The 22,003-nt window shown below is 53.5% G+C and overlaps 1 long non-coding RNA gene across 1 annotated transcript; it reads left to right on the forward strand.

Moving 5' to 3' along the window:
* Positions 1-11,555: 11,555 nt before the first annotated feature.
* LOC123345662 lies at positions 11,556-16,591 on the forward strand. The gene is made up of 3 exons (XR_006572836.1): positions 11,556-11,683; positions 15,966-16,115; positions 16,354-16,591. It is a non-coding gene; the product is annotated as an uncharacterized LOC123345662 (long non-coding RNA).
* Positions 16,592-22,003: the final 5,412 nt, after the last annotated feature.

Consider the following 22,003-nt stretch of genomic DNA (forward strand, 5'->3'; position numbering starts at 1 on the left):
GAGTTGAATAAATACTCATGGTGAGCTCCCAGCACTGTATTACTGGGGTATCGTGATATCATTGCATTCCACTGTGGCTGCAACTAATGACTACAGCCAGGTGTGGAACATACCAAAGGTGAAACGGTTTTAAAGGAATGAGCATTTCTCGCATTGACAGCATGCAAAGCATCAGCCCCTCTCCCTCCCTCCCTGTTGCTCCTGGATGCGCCCCCCTGCATTGTCTCTGGAGACAGGTGGGGAACGACGCTGAAGGAGCAAGGTAAGTTCTCTACCTGGGATGAAGGGGGACTTAGGGAGCCTGGGCCTGGCTGCAGACCAGGGTTCCAGCCATGGAGCGTCAGGTGCCAACAGCAGGCTCTCAGGCGCTGACCCCCAGCTCTTCTCTGGCCTCACAGCCCTGGCCTTCAGCCACGGGTCTTCAGGCTCCGACCCCTGGCAGCGCAGCCGCAGGCTCCAATCCCTGGCTCTCGCCTGTGGCGTCAACCCCCAATCCCGGTGGCAGCCACTGTCCCCAGGTGCTGATCCCCGGCAGCACACTCCGAACCCCAGCCATGGTCGCTGGTCCTGGGTGCTGTCCCTGGGCTCCAGCAGCTCCCCAGCCCCGGCTGCCTGCCCTGGGTGCAGATCCCTGGCCTCAGGCTCCGGCGGGTGCTGGCTCTGGATCCTGACCCCTAGCCCTGGCTGCACAGCAACAGGTGTGGACCCCAAGCACCATCCCTGGTAGTGGCTGCTGGCCCCAGGCGCCAACGCCCGGCCACGCACTCCGATCCCCAGCCCTGGCCATTGACACTGGACACTGCTCCTGGATGTCCTGAGCTCCTGTGGGTGCTGGCCACTGGTGCCAATCCCTGGCTCTGGTCACATGGCATCAGGTGCCAACCCTGGGATCCAGCGGATGCTGGCCCTGGACACCGATACCTACCCCTTCCGCAGTCACGTGGCAGCAAATGTGGACCCCGAGTGCCAACCCCCGGCTACATGGCAGTGGATGCCAATCCCCAGCCCTGACCACACAGCAGCAGGTACTGACCCCCAGCCACCAATCCTCACCCCCCGACCATGCGGTAGCCGGGGCCCCCCGTCCATTGCACCTGGCCTCTGCTGCCTCCCCCAGCCCTGCATCCATCTTCCCTGCCCCCCGCTGCCTCAATCCCCACCCCATCCAGGTCTTAATTTGCCAGGACTTGCTGTGAAAAGTGATATTAACAAACACACAACTGGTGATTAGCAACTTTAACAAGAGCCTTAACACCAGGTGTCCTCTCTTCCCCCAGTGCTGGGAAGGGCTGGGCCCCAACTGGCAACACTGCTCTGCCAGGGCTCAGCCCTGCAAACAGTTTAGGGAGTGTGAGCAGAGCCAGTGGCAAATGCTCAGAGGGTCTGGGGAGAGCAACAGCTCCATCCTGAGCTAGCCACCTGCACAGATTCATACAGCACCTAGCGTTTTCCATGTACGCTCCATCACAGGGCCCCACTTGTGCAGCCCTTCCCTTCTATTGCCTAGGTTGATGTTCAAGTATCTCCTTCCCCCCTAACCCCGCACTCCTCTCCTGATCCCCTTCCCCCCAAATCTGCACTCCTCTCCTGATCCCCTTCCCCCAACCCTGCATTTCCCCCTGCTCCCCAAACCCTGCACTCCTCCCCTGATCCCCAAACCTCACACTCCCCCAACCCCGCACTCCTCTCCTGATCCCCTTCACCCCAACCCTGCAGTCCCCCCTGCTCCCCAAACCCCACACTCTCCCAACCCTGAACAACTCTCCTAATCCCCTTCCCGCAAACCCCGCACTCCTCTTCTGATCCCCTTCCCCCAAACCCCACACTTCCCCCTGCTCCCCAAACTCCGCACTCCTCCATCCTTGCACTCCTTTCCTGATCCCCTTCCCCCCAACCCTGCATTTCCCCCTGCTCCCCCAACCCTGCACTCCCCCCTGCTCCCCAACCCCCGCACTCCTCTCCTGATCCCCAACCCTGCACCTCCCCCTGCTCCCCAACCCCCGCACTCCTCTCCTGCTCCCCAACCCTGCACTCCCCCCTGCTCCCCAACCCCCGCACTCCTCTCCTGATCCCCAACCCTGCACCTCCCCCTGCTCCCCAACACCCCCGCACTCCTCTCCTGATCCCCAACCCTGCACCTCCCCCTGCTCCCCAACCCCCGCACTCCTCTCCTGATCCCCAACCCTGCACCTCCCCCTGCTCCCCAACCCCCGCACTCCTCTCCTGATCCCCAACCCTGCACTCCCCCCTGCTCCCCAAACCCCGCACTCCTCTCCTGATCCCCAACCCTGCACTCCCCCCTGCTCCCCAAACCCCGCACTCCTCTCCTGATCCCCAACCCTGCACTCCCCCCTGCTCCCCAAACCCCGCACTCCTCTCCTGATCCCCAACCCTGCACCTCCCCATGCTCCCCAACCCCCGCACTCCTCTCCTGATCCCCAACCCTGCACCTCCTCCTGCTCCCCAACCCCCGCACTCCTCTCCGGAGCCCCTTCCCCACAATCGCCTCCTGCCCCGCACTCCCCCGCGGCCTGAGCCTCCCGCGCCAGGCACTCGGTGCCGCCGGACTTAGTGCTGTGAACTCCAGGTGAGAGAGAGAGGGAGGTTTGGAGGAGGAAATCAAATACATCCAGAGGGGAGAATGCGAAAGGTCTGCAACAGGGCAGGCTGAGACTTTTATCTCCCTTCCCCCCACCCCCCGCAGGAGGGGAAACTGAGGCACTGAGTGATCAGATTCCCCTCTCCAAATTATTTGCAAAGGAGGAGGACGGGGGCTCCTATCCAAACCAGTTCCCTTCCCATCAACTCTGCTTTCCCTGCTGCAAGACCGCTGTAGGGGCTGAATATTTTCATTAAATTATGGCTCCTTCGTTTGCCCTACAACAATGAAATAGACCGGCTTGATGGGGGGGAATAGCCCCCCCCCCTAAAGCTTTGTGGATATTAAGGTTTTTTTGTGGGGGGGGACATGATAATATTCTAGATCAAATTCAATCAAATGCCCAGCTCAGCTTTCTAGCCATCCAGCAGCTTTAGGGCAGGGAAGGTAGGTGCTTTTGGTGGAGAGTGGTCGCAAAACAGGGGTGAATTTAGCGGGGGTTTGTGGGGTCTGCTTGAAATCCCACCCGATGCAGCCACACAGAATCATTGGCAGCGCTGGGAGAGGCCAGGAGTGGAAGCAGGTGCCCTGGGGGTGGGGGGACATTTGCCCTCAGTCCTGGGCTCTGGGATGGACTAGGCTGGGTGGTGGGTTCAGTCTAGTCTTCCTGCCTGTTGCTCTCACTGGGGTTTGTGGTTTTCATCTGGCTCCACCAAAAAGATCAAACAAGCCCAGTAGAAAAGGGGAGTGAGAGAGGCGGGAAGGAGTTTGTAAGGGGTTTAAGTGACCCATCAGCGAAAGAGTAAAACCAGAGTTTGACTGGGTTTCCCCCCAGCCACCACTCCTGCAAACACTGAGCAAGGGGCAGCTCCATCCCCCACTGAGGCTATGGTGAGGGACAGGAGGAAGGAAGCCACATGGCAGTCCCTTCCCCCCAGCACCCCCCTCCAGCCCCCAAACTCTGTCCCAAAGCCTGCACTCACCCCTCTGCATGCCCTCCCAGAGCCTGCACCCCTCCACCCTTCCTGCACCCCACCCCGTGCCCCAGTCCGGAGCCTGCACCCAGCACCCAAACTCCGTCCCACTCAGCCCTGGGCAAAGCTCCTTGGTCTGGCTCCCAGCCCCTCTCCAAGGGTTGCAGCTGTCTGGAGGTGCTGCCTTCCACACCTTCCTCATTCACACCTCATTCATTCAATAGGGCAATTGATTACAAAGTGGAGAGAAGATCTTATTCTACTTCTAGCAAAAAGACATTTTTCTTTTACCTTAATTACACTACCTTTGGGGCCTGCTATAACATATTACTAAGGTTCAATACAAAGTCATGTAAAAGTTATACAAAAATGCATAATGCAGCGATTTATCTACAACTCCATTGATTGACTGCTGTGTGCAGTAATATAGTGACCCCTGGGTCTTTGAATAAGGCTATATACTGGGGGGCGGGGTGCAGCAGCGAGTCGGGGGCGAGCGGGTGGGCAAGTGGCAGGTGGGCACAGAGGTGAGCAGTGAGCCAGCAGGGGGTTTAGGGGCGGGCATGGGGGTTTCTGGCAGGGAAGGGAGAAAGTGAAAGGAGGCGAGTGGTGGGTGGGGGACTGACTAGGAGGGACGCAGCAAGTCAGTGGGGGACTAGGGGGTGAAGAGGAGTGTGATGGTGGGGCCGAGCGGGGAGGGGGTGGGTCCTATTTTACTGCTGTGATCTGGTCACCCTATGTGTGCCAGGTTTCAGAGTAGCAGCCGTGTTAGTCTGTATCTGCAAAAAGAACAGGAGTACTTGTGGCACCTTAGAGACTAACAAATTTATTTCAGCATGAGCTTTCATGGGCTACAGCCCACTTCTTCGGATGCATAGAATGGAATACTTCTTTTTGCCTATGGGTGCCGTTTCTCCCCCCTCCCCCTCAAACCTTCCTCTTTGGCCCACAGCTGTTTTGATGGGGTGGCGCTGAGGAAGGAGGGTTTGTTTCTGCGAGGCGAGCGGCGCTGGTGGGGGCAGTGTTTCCACGGGGCTGGGCAGTGCTGGGGGGAAGAAGGGGGCATAAAATAAACATTATTGAAGAAAATCAGTTGTACAACTATCAAAACAAATTATTTTCCTAATATGAAAGTGAAAATCTATAATTAATATTCTTTTAGAATGTGGTGACTTCTATCAATATGGGCAAGAGATCAAGAGATATTGGTAGAAAGTACCCAAGTGGGAGTAAGAAAAGAGCCATATACAATATTATGTAGTAATATATCATTTTGTTATGTATCTAGTCATGGAAAGTAAATAATACATGTAAGAAATGAAAGGTGGTTTTTTTTAAGTGTTTTTTTTTTTTAAGTCATCCCTGCCGGGGCCCCGTCAAAACTGTTCGAATTAGGCCCCGCACTTCCTAAAGCTGGCCCTGGGAGACAGGTACCTAGCGCCTCCCTCCCCCGCAGTCTGTAAGAGAACCTGTGTCTCCCTGTTTGGCTGCAGACTTTAAAGCCTATCATAAAGTATCCACATTTCCTCATATAGTGTTTATACAGACATTTCACAATGATATTAAGCACCAGGGGGTCATTTGTTTTCAGAAAAACCTCACCCCGTACTCTCGTATAATACAGTACTATTGTATCCAGTCAGTTGATTCAGTTGATTATCACATGAAGTTCAGACCAGTAAATCTTTGCAATGGACCCTTCTGAAAAATAAAACCCAGAAGAGCTTCTCTCTCCTGCTGGGCGTAGACACCAGGCTGTCTTGTCCCCCGCTTCTCAGTGTGAGCTTTGATGGGTCTGTGTGCGGCTTGAATGTAAACTGAGTTAAACACACAGTCCTTCACTTAGGATCAATCTGTTTAACAACTCCCCCGGCATATGGAGTTTGAACTCATTTTAGTGACCATTCCAGTGTATGTCCATAACTCTTAGCAACCATCACGTACATATATCACACAAGGATATGAATGGTCAGAGAGTTATCAGTTTTCAAATGATACCTCACAATGTGTATTTTGCACAAAGATTGTTACAGTCGTGTGTAGGGTGTGAATACTGGGGTCTAGTGTCACTGCACACATGGTCTGTCGGCACCAAAGATGAGGAAGAACTGGGGTATGATGGGGAGCCAGTCTAGGAGGCGGGGGGACAGGGTTCAGATGACCAGTCGCAGAAACACAACAAGGAGAAGGACGCTGGGAACGGTGGCAGACAGACTGGCACCATTCGGACTGACAGTGGTAGTGAAGTTCACCACCTTGAAAGTCACACCAGGCACGTTCTCCTGGATCCAATCATTGTGGGCGTTCGGGCGGTTGTAGACCCCGAGGTAACCAGGAGCAACAGCAAGTTCATAAGGAGATGGCAAGCCTGCTGGACAGGCAATAATTAAAGAGTCAAACAGTCCCTGGGTTGAGGAGGTCGTTTTGCTGACGTTTACAGGGAGCTCCTCCCGAATGTGGGGGGGCAGAATGGGAGGAAGCACGAAGGGGCTTGTTTGAAGATTTAACCAGGGAGTGATGGGGGTTAGCATCATGGGCCATGCAACTGCGAACACTGTGTGCCCTTAGCCCAGGGGTGGGCAAACTGCCCTGTCTGCAGGCGCCGCACCTGGAGCTCCCATTGGCTGTGGTTCCCAGCAACGGGAGCTGCAGGGGCAGTGCTTAGGACACAGGCAGCGTGTGGAGCCTCCTGGCTTTCCCTATGCATAGAAGCCGGATTGGGGATGTGCTGCTGCTTCTGTGAGCCACACGGAGACATGGCACTCGCGTTTTTGTCGCTCTTATCTGGACTCTCTGCAATTGGGCCACATCTTTCCTGAAAAGTGGTGCCCAGAACTGGACACTAGACTCCAGCTGAGGCCTAATCAGTGCGGAGTAAGGGCAGAAGAATCACTTCTTGTGTCTTGCTTACAACGTTCCTTCTCTTGCCTCCATATTACAAGTGGCAAACAGAGGGAGACTAACCCCAGGTTTTTAAAAGGTATTTAGGCCACATAAATCCCATTGGTTTCAATGGGAATTAGGAACTGAAATCCCTTTAAAAAATCTGGCCCTAAGTGATTTGCTCAAGATCACAAAGGAAGTCTGCAGTGGAGGCGGAATTTAAACTCAGACCCCTCAAGTCTTAGATGAGTGCCATAACCTCTGGACCATCCTTCCTTTCTCCTGTGTGTGTCTAATGACGTGTTTCTGTCTATCTAACCCCAGACATAACCATGTCTCTGTCTATCTATCCCCATAGAAAAACATCCGTCTGTCTAGTGTCTACCTGTCTATCACCTTTTCATAATTAAAGCAGGAGCTATGCTACGTATAAGAAGTCAATTAAAACCACAAACTAGGAATAAACTCTGATAAGTTCAATAATCAGCATTCTTGTTGAAATCAGTAAGATTATGTTCACACTGGTTCACTGTATATTAACTGAAGAGATATGAATGAAGAGCCAAGTTAAGCAGCAGGAGCTGAATTAAAACTATGGGTGAGACCCTCATGCCTACTCTGGCTTCTTGCACAGCCTAAAACTGGAGTTCTGCAGTGGGGAAGCAGAGACAGCAAGTGAGTTTGGAAAAGCTTCCGCCTCCAAAGAAAAGGACCCTAATGAATACCAAGTAAAGCATCTCCCTCTCTCCCGTGCTCACATGCAATATCTTATCATCCTGTACAACCTATGGCTACAAATCTCTATAATTTACCGTGAGTGACTGGAGACAGTGGCAGGACCAGTCTGTCCTTCTCAGAAGATAGTTCATTAGCAGAGTCATAAAGCAACTTCCTAGAGAATCTCCACCTAATGGGCCACAATGAATTGCAGGTCAAACAGCATCAAGAAAGATGATTCCCTTGGAAGCTAGGTAGGTCCTGATGATCCTGTTCCTTCTCCCGCTTCAAACTAAGAAGAAAACTCAACTATGCAAGAGAGATTTCATTCCATTGTTGGTGTGTATCCACCCCGAACCCATGAGACCTTCCATGGGGGCAGAGAATGGTGCACTGGGGAAGCGCAGTCCATTCTGTACTGTCTTTATTCACAATATTCTCTCTCCAGAGCTGTCGACTGGGAATATTTCACCAGCACAAAACTTACTCTGGGAAATTTTAAATGAAAATGTTTGATATTCAAATAAATGAAGCACCTTTTTAGAAAGAAAAAAAAAGAAGAAAAAACCCTCCATTAAACAAGATTCTTTGAAACCAAGGGGTCTTGCCCCAGCATGCGGAGCCTGACTCGACTACATGAGGTCCCTTCCACCTAGGGTGACCAGGCAGCAAGTGTGAAAAATCGGGACAGGGGGTGGGGGGTAATAGGAGCCTATATAAGAAAAAGACCCAAAAATCGGGACTGTCCCTATAAAATCGGGACATCTGGTCACCCTACTTCCACCCTACATTTTCATCTTCATATGCACAGCGTATGAAATCTTTTAACTCGTTACAGCACAATGGACCAGACACGCGGTTGGTATAAATCACCATAGCTCTGCTGATGCTGATGGATCCGTGACAACTGATGCCAGGTGATGATCTGTCCTGATATTCCCAAACTCTGACATGCAGCGTTCAGGATAGTTTAGGCAGTTGGTCCCATTTCACTGCAAGTTATTTTGTGAGAGAAAACGAAGACAACATTTTGGGGTCAAAAGCATCAGCACTTTGAGAACAGAAAAAACATCTTTTCTCTTGGTTGACAGAATGGATTTTGGAGTTTTCCTCGGGTATTAGAACTGCAAGAAAAATTGACCTCTCATCTTAGTCTTTGCCCCGTAATGTTAAAGCTTGTTGCAAGATAGAGATCTCTCTCTCTTGAACTCAAATGGATTGTGTAATGGGAGGTGGGGTTTATTTGTTCTGCCAACACCAGGGGACAGAATTCCTCAGAGCTCTGAATCACAAGTCAGGCACAAGCGGAGTGAGTGTGTCGTTAAAATACCAGTTGCATTTCCTGGCAGCAGGAGGTAGTTAGACACCAATATATGGTCTTCAAATATTGTTCAAGTTCTTAGACATGTTGATGCTTCCTTTTGTCTTTCCCTCTGTTTTATGCAGTTCATGTATCTGAAAATCCCCCCTAGCAAGAAGCACGTCCAATCACAAATACACTTAGAGGAGCACGGCAAGATTTTAATCAATATCTGCCAGGATTAGAGCTGTGAAGACGGTTTCTTTCAGAGCAGCAGGACTAGACGTCTGGATGTTGCACAGCCAAAGGGCAAGGAGCATTCTGCTGCTGAGCGCTGAGCGAGAAGGAACATTTGCAGCAGCAGCATGAGAGGGTCCAGGACTCCAGTAAAAAGTCAGGAAATGCACCTGTTGAGTCTGAACTTTTTATGAACTGAAACTTAACTCAGACTTCATGTCTCTGTCTGAAACTTTTAATCAAAAAGCTCTGACCTGCGAACTACTCATGACCCCTCCCCTCCCAATAAGTAGCCATAAGTAGCCATCTCCTCTTTTGTCTTCTCCAATTTACATTTTAACCTGTTTTATCCTGTAGAATCTTGATTGATTATGCATAACCATTATAATCTGTTAATCACTTTGTTTACTTCTGTGTATAAACATTGATGCTCACCCCTAATAAACTTGCCACACTTACTCCGAAGCTTTGCTTTTAAGCTAAGGATTGTGTAAGCCCGTTGATCAACGAGTTGTTGTCTGGTCTCTGACAGATTTCTGAGCCCTATACCAACTCCGCACGAACTCGGGTGCTAAAGAGGTAAGTAAAACTTGCTTTTTACCTAACACACCTGCCCGTGCCCGTCCGATTCAGATCTCGATTGAGTGCTGCCAAGGCCCCCAGCAAAGAGCCTGTCATGCCACATGCCATTTAGCTGAGCCCTGGTGGGATCCTTATCAGGCAGGATAATGAGGGTGATGCTGCAGCTGGGAACAGGGAAGATCCTGCCAATTGCCATAAAGGCCAGGATGTGACCTCACATCAGATCAGGAGGACCAGTTTGGAGACAATAGCAGTGAAAACTCTGCAGAGGGGGATGTGCCTGGCCAGAGACCGGAAGTCCACGTGGTTACTGCAGCTCTCTAACCCCTCCCTCCCATTGTTCTCTAGAGAAATTGGACTTTCAACACTGAGGATTTGGTAGGTTATGGCCAAATCAGTTACTGTCCTGGATATTATGCCCTTCATTGCTGTGTGTGTCTGGGGGGTTGTGCAGATGCCACAACATTTGCATGGCCTCCTCTCCCTTCCCCTCCCCTCCACCAGCCTCTGCTGGGCACAATCCCAAGTGGATGCAGGGCACTGGGGTGGAAAGGTTTCGGAAAAGCCAGCTTTGCTGTTTATCCAAGAGTTCAGAGTATGGGCTGTACGGCTTGTGCTGAACCCCACGGTCGGTAGCAAGTTCACAACTAGAAATCAGTGCCCCTCGGTCCGTTTCACCGCAGGCAGGCAGGTGGGGTTGGAGGGGTTCAAACACGGCTTGGGTCAATGCTCTCCATCCTAGCTCAGGCTTTGGTTGGTTTCCTTCATTTCTCTCCCAGTCCTGGTAACTTATTCTGGAAAGTTTCTCAGGCAGCAGGAATTCTCCATGGCCTTTCAGGAGAACTGGGAGTGCAAACCTGCTCAGGCCTTCATAATAGCCAGGTCCCTACCAAATTCAGGGCTCACTTTGACTAGTTTACAAACCTCTGGCCTTGAAATTGACCAACGTCACCATTTCGATGTTTCCACCTGACATTTCATGGTATTGTAACCATGGGGGTCCCGATCAACCTGGGAGAATGGGGGAGTTCAGAGGTTGTTGTGGTGGGGTCACAGCATTGCCACCCTCACTTCTGTGCTGCCTTCAGACCTGGGCTCCAAGGGCAGCAGCCAGCAACCTTTCTGAAGCTAGAGGAGGTTCCCACATGTGCAGGTGGGGCCCTGCTGTTGGCAGCACCTCAGCTCCTACCGACTACTTGGGAGCACCTTGGCTCCTACCATTTTCGGGGCATCCAGAGAAATGGACCCTTGAGCCCCAGAAAGAACTGCAAGGGAAGCCCTGAGCACTCACTGCAGAGGCCAGGCAGAAGCCCCGAGCCCAGGCACCTAGAGCGCCAGCAGGAGTGGGGAGGGGCATGAAAGTCCTGAGCCTGGTGCCCCAGCACTGGCTGCAGCCACAGGGGGCCAGAAGCTCTGAGTCCGGGCACCCAGAGACGTGAGTGGAGCAGAACTGCCAAGAGCAAAGCCCTGAGCCCAACGCCGGGCTGATGCAGCGCACTCACTTCTGCATTGCCTCTGCAGGTGCGTCTGATATCCCCACGGAGAGGAAGTCCTGTCCCCAGCCGGGCAGAGAAACAGCTAGGAGGCCCCTACTGGGTTCTCCTGGCTGAGGGGTCCAGCAGGACGGGGAGATCGGATTTCACAGGGCAGGGCTAATTCGATCTAGCCAAAAAAGGCACAACAAGAACCAACAGCTGCCAGCTGAAGCCAGAGAAATTCAAATGAGATGTAGGCACACAGTTTTGACAGTGAGGGAGACTAGCCACTGGAACAAATTACCCAGGGGAGAGGTGGAGTCTCTGTTTCCTGGTGTCTTGTCGTCAAAACTGCCTGTCATTCTGGAAGGTGCCTTTTAGTGACTTACAAGCAATTGGGCTTCATATGGTGCAAAGTGCGTGAAATTTCATAGCCGGTGAAATAGAGGCCACATTAGGAGACTGAATTGTTTCATAACCTCTATGAAAAGCTCAGTGTGGGGTGCGGAACAGACTCTGCTGTTTTGCTGGGTGGCCTGGCTGGTCCCCAGAATCAATAATGAGCAAGTGGGGTGATCCAGGCTGCAGCTCAAACATCCAGCTGGGCTGGCCAGGGGCAGACATCAGGCCTGCCAGGGAAAGGTGGGTGCGGCAGTGACTTCACAAAGGCCTTTGGCAGGAACTCAGCCTATTGGGCAAAGATGATGAGGCGTCTGTGACCTCACAGAGCTCCCTTGCCAACAGCCAGGCAGGACAGGGATGCGGGGCAGGGGGAACCTCGCAGAGCCCTGTAGCCTTGCTGCAGCAAGCCTCCATCTCGTGGTCTCTCACGAGAGAGTCTGTAGGAGAGAGTCTGTGCGTGTGTTTCTCATTTCTGTGTGGATTTATTTCAAAGATATTGTCATCTGTGTAGAAGGTAAGAAAAAATACAGGCTCTAAATACAAGATAGGGGACTCTATCCTAGCAGATTCAAAGGCATCACCACCCTCCTAGGGAAAAAGTTTGTGCTAATATCTGAGCTTTCCACCCTGCAACTTGAGAGCATTGCTCCTTGTTCTGTCATCTGCCAGCTCTAAGATTTCGTGAGAATCAATCTTTCATTAGGAAAATAATTCAAAAACGCAAATACAAAACACTTTGAGTGAAATCAACCCCTCCTGATCTTTAGTGTCTGGGAGTGTGGGCCTTGGGGGCCAGACTGAGACCCTCATGGGCTAGTAACACCCAAGAAGCCAGTAAAATAATTCCAGTTCTCTTACCATCCAAGCCTCCCTAATCCAAGGAACAGCTGAGGGCTGAGGGAGACAGAATGTCTAACTCATGACTGAAAATACAAAGATGTGTTATTGGCTTTGGTTGGGGGACAAGTAACAAATCTGTTGGGATTCTTGCCCCAAACAACAATCGCCCATTGTCCTTTAGAGCACGAGGACCCTAACGCGCCTGACTTGCTCAAATCTCTCTCCTGCTAGGGCTGAGAGAATTTTCTCCATCCCCCATGATACCGAGGGAAAGAGAAAAGAAGTGACCTCTCTGGTCACACAGCAAGGGCATGCCAGAGCTAGAAAGAGAAGCATAAGAAAGAAGTTGTATCAAAATGTTTTGCATTTCAAACTAACAAATTTCTTAAACAAAGGCAATTTGATGTGTGGTTAGTGAAGTGAAATGATACATTCTTGTCTCCACGAGTTTCTAGATTGATGAACCAGTAGATCTATCCCCTAGTTTTTATCCCTAGATTGAGGGAGGAAAACAAGTTTGCCTGTTTTGTGAATTCCCAATGCCTTTCTTGAATTTCAACAAACTAGTTGATTGAACTGAACGATTTGAATAAACTGAAAGGAAGACAATATTTTCTGCACCTTTCAAGGAAGCTACTGCTGCCCAAAGCTGGGTTAGCATTTCAGCTAGCTTTGCTTCCGGGGCCTTAGGTATCACATCAGTGGTGCGACTGTCTGAAAAGCTTGGCAGTGAACATGTTCTACTGAATGTTATTTTTTCTCTTCTATTTAAATTATTTAAAAGATTGTCATAAATTGGGCCCTTATCAGAGGTTGTCAATTTCCAATATAATTATGACAGTGAGGGAGACTAGCCACTGGAAGAAATTACCCTGGGGAGAGGTGGAGTCTCTGTTTCCTGGTGTCCTACCATCATAACTGGTTGGGAAGGTGCCTTTTAGTGAATTACAAGCAATTGGGCTCAATAGCGTGCTAAGAGTGTGAAATTTCATAGCCCGTGAAATAGAGGCCACATCAGGAGACTGAATTGTTTCACAACCGATGCCTCTATGAAAAACTCAGCGTGGGGTGCGGAACAGACTCTGCTGTTTTACTGGGTGGCCTGCTTGCTCCCCAGAATCAATAATGAGCAAGTGGGGTGATCCAGGGTGCAGCTCAAACATCCAGCTGGGCTGGCCAGGGGCAGAGGTCAGGCCTGCCAGGGAAAGGTGGGTGTGGCAGTGACTTCACAAAAGCTTTTGGCAGGAACTCAGCCCATTGAGCAAAGACAATTAGTTGGGAATTGGTCCTGCTTTGAGCAGGGGGTTGGACTAGATACCTCCTGAGGTCCCTTCCAACCCTGACAGTCTATGATTCTATGAGTGAGGCCTCTGTGACCTCACAGAGCTCCCTTGCCAACAGCCAGGCAGGACAGGGATGCGGGGCAGGGGGAACCTCGCAGAGCCCAGGAGCCTTGCTGCAGCAAGCCTCCATCTTCCCTTTACCAGTTAAAGGTTATGAGCAGACAATGGCTGGAAGTTGAAGCTAGACCAATACACACTGGAAATAAGGCGAGGAGCATTTTTAACATCAGAGTTTGGAGCAATTCACTGAGGGTTGTGCTGGATTTTCCACAACTGGCCTCTTTTAAAATCAAGCTTGGGTGTTTTACTAAAAACCTGTTCTAATTCCTATGGGAATTATTTTGAGGCACATTCTATGGCCGAAGTGAAACAGAAAGTCAGACGACAGTGGTTTCCTCTGGGCTTGGAATTAATCTGTGACTCGCTGGGGGCGTTTGGAATGTGGCCATTTTGCTTCCCTCTTCCTCCTTCCCTCTTGTCCCTTCTTCTCAATTGGAAAACGGGTCACCAGAAAAGCCTGATTTCCACCCTGTGCCCCTTCCATTCGTGCTGTAAGCTGAAGGGCATTGTGACTTGAGAGTGAATTCAGCCAGTCAGTGCTAACTCTCCACAGGTGATTTGCATAAGTCAGTAAATGAGCCTGCAGGTTTCCGTGGGAGCGATGCCCAAGGCAGGGCTCAGGCTTCGGGTTTATGCTCCGGGTTAGTGGAGTCAGGGAGCGACAGGTGGCTGAGTTACCTCTGGTGTCACAATGTTACTGCTCAGGTTCCTCTGCCTGCTGCACCACCTGGGCAGTGACTGTCAAGGGGAAGGTTTTGTGGATTTGAAACTTAGAAACCAGGAAGCGCAGGAGAGGAATGGCTTAGAGAGTTTGGCAGTAAAATGTAGGTTTTGTGGCAATATCCTGTGCAATTGCTACTGGATCCGGGATGGAGACAGCATTCCTGCCCCTCCCACCACCTCTTAGCTGGGCCTACATAAAAGAGACTAGCTAGAGTTTTGCACACTTGTTTGTTTGAGGCTGAGCAAATAAGGCCCAACAGATTACTGCTAGGATGAATTTTGCTGCCTCCTCTCCTTGACTAGAATACAAGCAGTTTCTGATTCTCTCAGATGAAGTAGTTCTTTTAAAATCAAGGGCAAGACCAATCAGTGGCTTTTTCACAGCCCAACCCCAATCCCCCCAAAAGAGATTTTATTTTTATTTAAACTGGGTGTTTTAAATTTATATTGAAAAAGTTTTTTTTTTAAACTTATCCAGTATAAAATTTGAAATGATGACAAGTGATGTTAAGGCCTCTAGTTGCTCCAGCCTATTAAAGTAATTTAAATAACTACATATATGAAGAAGTCCATGTTTGCTGCCAAGTGTCAGAGGAAGTCAAAGCACTGAACTGTTGGAAGTCATTGCCTAAGCACCTGGGCATCCAGAAGTTATTGAAACACTCAGCCAGATTTTGGCAGCACTAGCCTCTTCTGCGGGTGCAGAAAGAATATTTTCTTCATTCCAGTTGATGCAGCTACTTCATTCAAATGTAAGAAACTGATTGGGAGTTCGAAAAGGATGAAGGCTTCTTTTCCCCTTGTAAAATATGAATAAAGGCTAGAGAGGAGGAGGTGTGAGCTACTACTTCTAAAATCTGGAAGGACATTATGAGCAGGAACAATCAGTTCAGGGCACGAACTAGAGATACTTCTTTACCTCAGTTTGTTTGAAATGAAACCAAATGGTTGAGTCAACCTTTTTGTTTTTCTGTATCCTGCAAAACCAGCAAGTCAACATGTTTGAATGGATCCCTATTCCTAGCATCATAGAAGACTAGGGCTGGAACAGACCTGAGGCGGTATCTAGTCCAACCCCCTGCTGCAGGCAGGACCAACCCCAACTTCATCATCCCAGCCAGGGCTTTGTCAAGCTGACCTTTTAAAAACTTGTAAGGATGGAGATTCCACCACCTCCCTAGGGAACCCATTCCAGGGCTTCACCACCCTCCTAGTGAACTAGTGTTTCCTAATAGCCAAGCTAAGCCTTCCACAGTGCAACTTGAGACCATTGCTCCGTGTTCTGTCATCGGCCACCACTAAGAATTTCATGAGAATCAATCCCTCATTAGGAAAATAACTCAAAAATACAACTACAAAACATTTGGAATGAAATCAATCCACCCTGACCTGTAGTGTCTGGGGGTGTGGGCCTCTGAGGCTAGACTGAGACCCTCATTGGCTAGAACCACCCAGTGAGCCAGTAACAATATCCACTCCTGTTACCGTCCAAGCCACCGCAATCCAAGGAACAGCTGAGGGCTGCAGGAGACAGAAGGGTGCTGAGAGGGTCTAACTCATGACTGCCAACCCAGAGATGTGTTATTGGCTTTGGATGGGGGACAAGGAGCAAATCCGTCAATCACTACAACAGGTCCCACTCGGAGCCAGGGAGACTGGGAATCGAGTCCTGCTGGCACTTCCCAGCTCTGGCTTTCTGGAGGAGGAGGAAGACCCCAGCTCCCCTAGCTGACCCTGAGGCACCTTCTGGGCCCAAATGGAGGTGGCCCCGGGTACAGCTATGGAGTGTCCCAGGAGCGTTCCGCTAGTGGCATTGTATTGTTTTCACAGCCAGTTTCGATATCTGGTGTCTACCCCTTGCCCTGCTGGCAGGGCATTGAGCGGCACCCGTTGCCGGCCACCTGGGTGTGGAGATTGAAGAGGGTGAAGAGAGGAGCAACCCTGAGCATCTGCCATCCTGCTCCATCTGATCTAGAATAAGTAAGTGGAGTTCTCCAGAACCATCCCCAGTGTGGTGGGAATATCCCACCACTACGGCTCCCAGCCCGTCCCTTGTCAGGGTTTGTTCCCCAGGTTGAGGGTTCCTGTGCCCTGGGGTGGGATGTGTCGGGAGGAGAAATTGCCTCAGCAAAGGGGAGGTGGGCAGGGGAGCAGGCAGGCTCGTTAATGAGAGGCTGCTTTGAAGCCAGACTCATGGCTGCTCCCCACTCTGTTCCAGGATGGAGCGAATCAGGCAGATGCTCAGGAGGAAGGCCGGGCAGGTGGCTCCACAGCCAGAAGACGACATCAGGCAGCCTGCCCAGGCGGAGAGCGGCCCCTCTGTCCCCGCGGGCGGGGAAGAGGCTCGTGGCCAGGGGAAAGGGAGGAGCTGCTTCGCCTGCTGGAGGAGGCGGAACACAGTAGCTCCTCTAGCTGACCCTGAGGCACCTTCTGGGCCGAAACGGAGGTGGCCCCGGGTTCAGCTGTGGAGCAGGAGAGCCAGGGGAGGGCAGGAGCCGGGGACGGCAGCTCTGGGGCTTCCTTTGCAGGAAGCCAAGGAGCCAGGAGCTGCGCCCCAGGGCCCAGCAGGAGCCGCCAACCACCATGGCAGCTGAGGGGCCCTGCGCCAGCCCAACCCTGGCCCCCGAGGAGCCTCCCGCCAGCCCCAGCCTGGCCCCAGAGGAGCCTCCCGCCAGCCCCAGCCTGGCCCCGGAGGAGCCTCCTGCCAGCCCCACCCTGGCCACAGAGGAGCCTCCTGCCAGCCCCACCCTGGCCCCGGAGGAGCCTCCTGCCAGCACCACCCTGGCCATGGAGGAGCCTCCTGCCAGCCCAGAGCAGGATTTGAGTGACTGCGGCGCTGCAGACACCAGCAGCTCCGCATTCTCCTGTGGGGCCAGAAGCTCCTCCGTGCGGTCTGGCAGCCCTGTCTTTGAAGGCTCCTTCTTTGGAGGTGAGGGGAGACCCAGGGGAAAGGGAGGAGGACTGGGGCGGTGGGGGACTAGTAACACCCTGTGCCCATCGGCTCGCCAAGGCGCCGGGACTGACCCACGTGACCCCACTAACACCAGTGGGGGTGGCACAGACACGCCCCATGGCAGGGGATGCTGGGCGGAGTTGGGGAGCTCCAGCCTCCCTGATCATGTTGGGGTGGGGGGCTGACTGCCACAGGGCCCTGAGGCTGATGGGGCTGAGGGCATCTCTGGGAGGGGCAGGGTGGGGCCCTGGCCGCCATGGGGCTCCTTACAGAGAAAGGGGAAACATGGAGCCTTCTCTGTCCACTGCATCCCCCCAGCAGCAGAAGGGATTAAACTTTCTCCTTCCCTCCCTGGTGCAGATACCCCCAGTGCCCAGGTGTCGTGGCCTGAGGAGGAGGAAGAGGAGGAGTGCGAGGAGGAGGAGGAGCAAGACATCATCTTGGTGATCCAGCAGCACCTGCAGGGCAGAGCTGAGGTACAAAAATCCCCCAGCTGCGCTGCCACCCAGTCTGTCCTGCTCCTTGTTCCGTCCCCACCCAGGCAGGGGGTCTTGCACAAGAGAATCCCTCACCCCCAATGGGGGGACACATCTCCTCTGTTATCTGGCACCCCAAAGTGGGGACATTTGTCCCACACAGGCCAAGGTCCTCGCAGACACTGTCCAAGTTCCAACCCCTGTCTGCGCAGGGAGACACTGGTTTTGGGAAGCGGGCGGCTTTCCCTGTCCAACCCCATGGAGGTCCTGAGCCCTGGAGCTGGTTTGGGTCTGGGGTCCAGGGCATGTGCCTTGATCCTGACGTGCTGTTCATGGATCAGGGGTTCAGAGGGGATTGCGTTACCCCTCCGTGGCTGATCCCAGCCTTCCTTCCTCTCCTCATTCTCTGATCTCCTGCCTGGACTCTCCCGGGGATCCTACCTCCCACCCATTGCAGTTTGGCTGATCCATACTCTGCTGGGTACCAGGCCCTGCCCAGAGAACTGCTCAGAGCAAGGATTAATGAGGCAGCAGGCATCCGGCCATGAACTCTTGCTAAGTGTCCCTGGAGTGATGTGAATGGGAGAGGCCAGGATGCGCCTTTTGAGTCTTGCCAGGGCTCCTGGAGAATCCTCCTCATTGTCCCCTGACTGCTGTAGCCCCGTGTCCCATGACTGACGGGTGCTCCCTCTTCTTGCAGGCTCTGCACAACCGCCATTTGCGGAGCCTGGACACCATCCTCAGGGGCTGCCTAACAGAGACCCCCACCGTGGAGAAGCTGCAGCACCTCCTGGAGGTGAGTAGAATGGACGGTCTGGGGTGGAATTGCCTCTGAGCCCTGTGGGAGGGCAGCAAAGGAGAGACTAGAAGAGCCACGTTTCCATTGTGTCCTCCCAGCTTGGACCCAGCCGGCCACACTTTCCCAGAGCTGCCAGTGCAGGGGGAAGGAGCTGGGACTGTCAGCCAGAGCTCTGCACGGTTGCATTAAGCACTAACAGTGAGCACCAGGCCTGGCTGGGGCCTGAGAGACTGAACCCCCTTTTCAAGCTCTGCGACCGGGGCTCGGCTACTCCACCCTGAGCACAAAGTCTCAGCCCCTTGGGGAGGGGGAGAGGCTGGTTTGTAGAGCATGTACGCCTGCCCGCTGACCCTCCCCTGCCTCCTTCTCCCGCAGCACATCCATCGCTCTCTCCTGGCAAAAAACACCCAGGAGAGAGCCAGGGCCGTCCAGACCAGCGCGGCCCTGCTCCAGTTTGCTACCTCCCTGCCTGGATTTGACGTAAGTGACCTCTGACCCCAGCGTCCTGCAGAGTCAAGTTCCTCATCCCCTGGCTAATTGGTCCCCCCGGTCCGTAAGGGACTGCGTTCCATAGGCCGCTGGCTGGCAGGGTCGTGCCTGGCCCTTGTTATTCTGGAGCAGCGAGGCAGTGAGTGCTCAGCGAGGGCCCTTGCCCTGCTCCCTTTGCTCCGAGCTCCCTTGGGGACAGAAAGGAAGAGGGCTGTCGCTCCTCTCCCCCAGTGCCTCCTACAGAGGGGTGGGAGCAGAGCTCAGGTCCAGGGGCGCTGGGGCGCTGAAGGGAGAATGGTGATGGATTCCCCTCTCCTTCTCCTTCCACCAGACCTCCTCCACCTTCTCCAAGGCAGGTGAATTTGTGCTGCAGCTGGGTCTCTGTGCATACCACCCAGCCAGTGACATCAGTCGGCATGCCAAGGGTGGGATCAATTGGCTGCACAAGCTCCTGCTCCAGAAGAGGGGTAAGAAACCCAGCTGGGCAATGGGACCCCATGGAAACGAGCCTCTGGGAGACTAGCTCCAGCTGGCCATTGGGACGCCTCTAGAACTAAGGCCTCTCTGCTTAGACCCGCTGTAGCGGGAAAGAGGAACCCCAATAGAAACAAGGCCCCTCCTTTGAGACTCCCTCTGCTGGGCAATGGGACCCTACAGAAAGAAGCCCCCTCCTCTGAGACCGACCCCAGCTTAGATGATGACTCCTTCTATCCCCCTCTCTCTGAATTAGGGAGATGAGTGTGAAAGTGCCAGGGAAATTGGCTGCTTTATCTCAGAGCCCGGCTCTGTCCCCCAGCCCAGGGAAATCAGCCCACCCCATATGGGGCAGCCAGCTCGTGAGGGGACAGGAACGGAGCTATTGAGACACATGGAGGGAAAGAGCCCGTCATGAGGGCAGGGGCAGGAACAGGCACCACAGGAGATGGACACAAAGCTTGTAGGGTGTCACCAGTCAGGTAGCCAGGGCCAGATCCTGACTTCAGTGGGTGTGGGGGGTTCTCAGTATTAGACACCCCCATGAACAGGCACCCACTCCCAGAGCACAATGACCGTAAGGGTCACATGATTACTGTGAGGGCTGAAACAAATCCCCCTTCTGGTACTAACCCGCCTGGCATGGACCCTGCGATTCCATTGGGCCGCGGATGCCAGGAGGAGCCTGGCCAGTGTGTACCCAGAAGGAAACAGGCACTGAAAGCGGAAGGCCAAACCTCCCCAATGGGTGTGTCTTTCTCTCCCAGGGCTCAAGACCAGGAAGGCAGCAGACCTGTGGTGCCAGGACGGGCTCCATGACCCCAAGCGCCTGGGATATAGAAATCTGGCCAGGGTGGGAGAGGTAAGGACTCTCCGCCGGTGCATTGCAGCAGCTCAGGTGTGGAGCTGTGTCCCGCTGCAGTGAGTGTGTCATGGACACAGGGCAAGAGCCTGCTCCTTATTTCCACAGAGTATGTGAGGCTCCTGGGAATGTCCGTGGGGTGAGGCGTGGGAATGATCCAGATCTAAAAGACCCCGAACCTCTAGTGGGTGAGCTGCAGGAGCTGTCGCTGCTGGGAGCAGCAGGGGTCCTGGGCTGTCTGTGTGAGCTGGGTTCCAGAGCGCGCAGACACATTCCCAGCATCTCATGGCACCTGCGGTGAATCCTGCTCCATAAGAGCTATTGGAGGCCTCAGTGCCTGCAGCCTCCTACTGAAGGGGGTTCCTGGTCCATGGGACCCCAAAGGTTGGCTGCCCCAGGACTCTTCTCCACCTTGTGAGACACTAGAGGGATTTGGAGCCTGGTTCTGGGCCATTGCAAGGGCTCTGGTTCTTTTGGTTTTAGGTCTTCGGAGAAATATTCACCGAAGACCAGAAGAGGAGTTTCCTCCAGGCGGGCCTGCTGGCCATCCACCACCCCCACAACCGCATCAGCCATGCTGGCCTGGTGCTGATGTATTCCATCGTGGGGGAAGCCGGCCAGCTGCTAGAGGACGAGGTAACCAAAGAGGGGTCACCTGGGTAGAGACCCCCAGGGCCTTTCACCTCCAGGCCATTGAAAATCGCTCCCATCCCATCCCCATGCGCTGACCAGGGAGCAAGGAGAGGGTGACCCCAGACAGGTGCCATTGGTCAGTGCCAGCTTCTCCCCTGAGCAGCTCAAAGCAGGGCAGCCTGGCTGATGTGGTGGAGTCAGTCAGCAGAGGCTGCATAAGTGCCCCATTCACCAGAGCCACTGCCCATGGCATCACGTTAAGGACATGGGGATCCCTTGGGGAAAGGTGTCCACTTCCTCTCACCCCCCGGCACTACTGCCCAAAGCCTCCCAGCCCTCGGCTGGAGGGGGCGAGGGTGGCTGAGGGGACTCCGGGGAGCGGAGCTGGATTCCCGCTGGGTTGGGAGGTAGAACAGTTCTCGCGGGGGGACTGAGAGGAGTGGGGGCAGGAGTTCATTCCACAATGGTGGGAGAGGGGATGGAAGTCACTAGAGAAGAGACAAGATTTCGTCTCGGGGGTTGGGCGGGGGAATCCGTCCCTCAGATGTGGGGAGGAAATGTTGCTGGCTCCCGGTGCCGTTAATACCCTTCGTTCTCATGGGTGTCGGAGTCTCTGATTGATCCTTGTTCCCTTGCAACAGGGGGAAATTACAAACAAAATCATGGGACAGCTATTTAATATCAGGCTCATGGGCAAGCTGCCCGACGCCCTGAAGGGGCTGTGCTCCGTGGGGCAGGATTGAAGGCCCCCCCCCCTCGCATGACCAGCTCGGACCCCCTGCCGCAGGTACTGCTCTGTCTCACTGTGCCTGGGGGGAAGGGCTGGGGGGAGCGGCCATAGAGCCCCCCGCAGCACTGAGAGAAACCAAGGCTGAGCACCTCGCTCTGGACACCCTGCCCCACCCCGACCCCTGGGGCTGGGCCCAGGCCAGATACTGGTTGGGAAGAATCAGGCTGTGGGGCTGGCCCAGAAGTGAGAGCATCCGCAGAGCCAGGGGTTGTGCTCAATAGCCATTGCAGTCTGGGAGGGGTGGCCTGACATGGGGCCCCTCCCCCATCATCACTGCTCAGACCTTCCCATGGCCCCTGTCACCTCTGATGCAGCGAATGTCCGACCATCCCCCATCTGGGGCCCAATCCACCCACCTGGTATCTGAGCCCTTCCCAGCCAGGAATGAAACT

This window comes from Mauremys mutica, chromosome 12 (genome assembly GCF_020497125.1).
Source record: "Mauremys mutica isolate MM-2020 ecotype Southern chromosome 12, ASM2049712v1, whole genome shotgun sequence".
Classification (NCBI taxonomy): Eukaryota; Metazoa; Chordata; order Testudines; family Geoemydidae; genus Mauremys; species Mauremys mutica.